This window comes from Pseudophryne corroboree, chromosome 2 (genome assembly GCF_028390025.1).
Source record: "Pseudophryne corroboree isolate aPseCor3 chromosome 2, aPseCor3.hap2, whole genome shotgun sequence".
In the NCBI taxonomy this organism is placed as follows: Eukaryota; Metazoa; Chordata; class Amphibia; order Anura; family Myobatrachidae; genus Pseudophryne; species Pseudophryne corroboree.
Window position 1 is genome coordinate 815,743,072 of NC_086445.1, and position 4,747 is coordinate 815,747,818.

The 4,747-nt window shown below is 42.0% G+C and overlaps 1 pseudogene; it reads right to left on the reverse strand.

Moving 5' to 3' along the window:
• Positions 1-3,567: 3,567 nt before the first annotated feature.
• On the reverse strand, positions 3,568-3,675 carry LOC135054136 (U5 spliceosomal RNA; annotated as a pseudogene).
• Between the last annotated feature and the right edge of the window lie 1,072 nt (positions 3,676-4,747).

Here is a 4,747-nt window from a genome sequence, read left to right on the forward strand (position 1 = left end):
TAATACCTTACGCACAGCACTATGTACCCCCTCCTTGCCCCCCCATTATGGCCTATCTGCTATCTGTCTGTGCCCCTTCCCTATTGATCTATTTTTAAAGCATCGATGTATACCAAAGAAATATTATCAGTAATTAATAATCATTAATTACCTGTCCTGGGTCTTCTTCTGCTGTAGTTCCCCTTTGATCGTTGCTGTGAGAAGTTTGGAGTCAAGGTGGCTTGGCAAAAGGCAGGGATGTAGCTTGCTTGATGTTCCCCTCACCTGTTGTGTCATGGAGAATGCCCACCTGGAAAAAGAGAGAAGCGTGATAATATGTTCCTGGCAGACATTGATACTTAGAAAAGACAAAGGTGCAACGTCGAGCATGCTAAAGATCTTGTCTTAACTCTAATATTATCTATTCACAGTTATCTTATCTATCTGTAACCATCCTTATCATGCTTGGCGCTGCAGGGTTGAGCAGGTGACTGGTGCTGTGGCGGACTGGGGTGCCACTACTAATACCTTACGCACAGCACTATGTACCCCCTCCTTGCCCCCCCAGTATGGCCTATCTGCTATCTGTCTGTGCCCCCTCCCTATTGATCTATTTTAAAAGCATCGATGTATACCAAAGAAATATTATCAGTAATTAATAATCATTAATTACCTGTCCTGGGTCTTCTTCTGCTGTAGTTCCCCTTTGATCGTTGCCGTGAAAAGTTTGGAGTCAAGGTGGCTTGGCAAAAGGCAGGGATGTAGCTTGCTTGATGTTCCCCTCACGTATTGTGTCATGGAGAATGCCCACCTGGAAAAAGAGAGAAGCGTGATAATATGTTCCAGGCAGACATTGATACTTAGAAAAGACAAAGGTGCAACGTCGAGCATGCTAAAGATCTTGTCTTAACTCTAATATTATCTATTTACAGTTATCTTATCTATCTTATCTATCTGTAACCATCCTTATCATGCTCGGCGCTGCAGGGTTGAGCAGGTGACTGGTGCTGTGGCGCACTGGGGTGCCACTACTAATACCTTACGCACAGCACTATGTACCCCCTCCTTGCCCCCCCCCAGTATGGCCTATCTGCAATCTGTCTGTGCCCCTTCCCTATTGGACTATTTTTAAAGCATCAATGTATACCAAAGAAATATTATCAGTAATTAATAATCATTAATTACCTGTCCTGGGTCTTCTTCTGCTGTAGTTCCCCTTTGATCGTTGCCGTGAAAAGTTTGGAGTCAAGGTGGCTTGGCAAAAGGCATGGATGTAGCTTGCTTGATGTTCCCCTCACGTATTGTGTCATGGAGAATGCCCACCTGGAAAAAGAGAGAAGCGTGATAATAGGATTTTGGTACTTACCAGGTAAATCCTTTTCTTTGAATCCATAGGGGGCACTGGAGTACTCTTGGGATATGGACGGGCGTAGCCGAACAAAGGCACTGAATATTTAAATTTAGGACTCTCCCCCCCTCCATATCCCCAAGTACCTCAGTGTACTTTGCCAGTGTTTTTTACTGAGCGAACAGGATATAGAGAGATTGACAATGGAGAATCCCTATAACAGACAACCACAAAGTTGACCTGTAACCTTATTGTCAACTAAACAGTTGACACCTTAACCGATAGAACTTTATAATTTGAGCCAATCGGTGAAAATGTGTTACCATAAGCTCCTTTGAGCTTAACACCACCTTATTGTCAACTAAACAGTTGACACCTTAACCGATAGAACTTTATAATTTGAGCCAATCGGTGAAAATGTGTTACCATAAGCTTCTTTGAGCTTAATACCACACAAGTAAAATTTGTTCAGTAAGCTCCCTTGAGCTTAAAACAACCCAGGTAAAACTGCTCTGGGTGGGCGTCCAGTGCCCCCTATGGATTCAAAGAAAAGGATTTACCTGGTAAGTACCAAAATCCTATTTTCTTTATCATCCACTAGGGGTCACTGGAGTACTCTTGGGACGTACCAAAGCTTCCCTCGTGGGCGGGAGAGCTGTTTGATACTTGTAACAGTAGGCAGCCAAAGCTATATGCTGACGGCGCCACCATTCATAACGTGTAAAAGTGCACAAACGTGGTGCACTGAAGGCTATGTAGCCGCGTCGTAGACGCTCCACGACCCGCTGGGTCTGACATTCCCACAGAACCTGTGGGATGAACTATTACTGACGTAGGCGATTGTAACTTAGCCTTAAAGTAAGCCTGACTTGTAGTCATTATTATCCAACTGGATAATGTCTGCTGAGAAACTGGCTAACTCCAGTTTGCAGTATCATATAGAACAAACAACGTATTCATATCACGTACTGTAGTCGTTCGGTACATATATAAACGCGTAACGCGTGTACCACATTCAGAATTTTAGAATGTGGTGTCCACACAGGAACCACTATTGGTATATTGATGTGAAGAATACGAAAGCGGATTTCGTCCGAAGATCTGCTTTGTCATGAGAAAACTCAAATACGGTGGCTTGTAATACAAGGCAACCAAATCTGAAAACAAACCCCTTGTCGAAGCACTATTGCCGAAGCCAAGGCTAGAAGAAAAATGTTTTCCAAAGTGAGAAACTTAATCCCCATTTTTTGAAAGGGTTCCAAAATATGAAAACTTAATTCCCTTTTGTTGAAAAGGTTCCAAAATATGAAAACTGTCATAAATCTGAACCCAACCTCAAATCGCCTAGCGCTGTAGGTGGGATAAATAGAGTCTGAACTTTGGTGACACCTTGTAGAAAGATGTTTACAGACGCAAATAGAGCAAACGCTTTGAAAATAAGTTTACCACACAGATACCTGCACTCTTAGTGCAGATGACCGCAGTTTTCCATCCCATTCCGTTTAACAGAATACGGTTACTTGAAGGATGATGTTGGAAACTTCCGAGGTTTACAACCTATGTAAGCACACGAAATCTTTTTAATAATGAGCTGCCTTAAGCGGCTTACTATTTCGTAACATGGTTGGTATAACCGATACAGTAACGCTCTATTTTTTTTAAGAGGGCGGTCTGAACCCTCACCCTGTCAACCGCAGCTGCGGTACATAGATAATAGGTACATAGGTAACTATGGGTAAAAGAACGTTTCCTGATGTAACAGGTTGGACGTATTATGAGCGGGCCCAGATCGTGTGCAAGTATTCCTTGAAAATTCGAGAAGCAACTTCTCTGAAACCCATGAGATTCCACCAGTATGACTGTGACGAACTGTCTTTTGATCCGTTTTGGCAACGAAGAGAGAAGCGGAAAATGGTGTAGCTAGACACACGATGCTGAATGACCCCATGAATGTGATGTACACATACTGATATACTTGAGGGTAACCTCCTTGTGTGGACTCACATACGAAACACCTGTGGATTTAATGTCCAGTTTTCAAGATCCAAACCCTGACGGGTGAGATCGTGTGTCTAACAGATGTCCACTCACGGATTGATGTCTTGACATTTTCACATAATGGCGTTCTGAGCCATTGAAGATTTGAGTTACCTGCCGCATTGTCATGCGGCTTCTTGGTTCTCACTGGTTGTTGAGTATGCAACTGCCGTTGCTTTGTTTGACTGCTTAAGGGCAGCGTGAGCCAGGCCTGAAAAACAAAATTACATGAAACTCCCGGTTGTTTCTCTCCACAGAAATCTTTAGTAAAAAGCGAAAGATTTATTCGTTCTGAAGAGAAACCAGAGTCTATCTCTGGTTCGACTGAAAGCGAATCATTTAATGCATTGTAAAATGCACAGAGTTCTAGGACATTTATCTATTGCTTTGTAAAATGCACAGAGTTCTAGTACATTTATCGACAGCAATGTGTCGTGTTTTAGAACCTTTGCGTTGAATTTAAATACAAATCCTGACTCTCTGTGACTGTTGTCCAGATTATACACATCCTTGCATTCCAGAGTATACGCACCCTTGTCCCTTTGTGGGAAACGCGAGTGAAGGGTGGCGAACTAACTGAAAACACATCTTTATTCTTAATAAGTGAATACAGCAATATACCGCTAGTGTGCGTGTACTTTTGTTGTTGCTGGTGTAGTAGGTAAAAGTATTTGATTTACCGTATTTATAATCTTACTTCGGAATTGATATCGTTTAGACAGACTTAGATGTGATTGTTTTCGAACTTAATCTGCTACCGCAGTATATCTTAGTAGCGCAAGATAGAGGACTTTGTTGATACATAGTTCTTATGTGAGATGAGCTATCATTGCAACATCACTTTGGTAAATACCGGAAGCGATAAGCAACGGTAGAATGGAAATGGGTAATGGTTGTGGCGATTTGCAAACGCTATAACCTGTGATGAAGAAACCGGACTGGGTAAATACGCATTGTGAAGATCAAATGCAATTATACAATTTTGTGGCTCGAAAAAGCAAAAAACTCACTGCAGAAAAGCCATTTTCTAACTGTAGTAAATGACTTGCTGATTGATATTGCAACGGAGCTGTTTGATTTTGCTCAAACAGAGGGAAATAAGTAACTTTGACTCTGTTGGCGTACTATTGCCTGGTTTATAAACCAGCAAAGACTAAATGACAACCTGCCAAACCGTTCGACAGAAGCAGTTTTGTACTCCAAGCTGTAAATAGCTGAGACATATATGAGTTTAAGTCATGAAACCTCGCAAAGGTAACATGAAAAGACGCACTTCCACAATTGTAAAAGAGGTCATCAAACCACTGGCTTGTTGACTGTAACGTCTTGTCGTTACAAGGCGTGACTGTTTCTTATACAGGAATAAAACGCCGTTACAAGTAT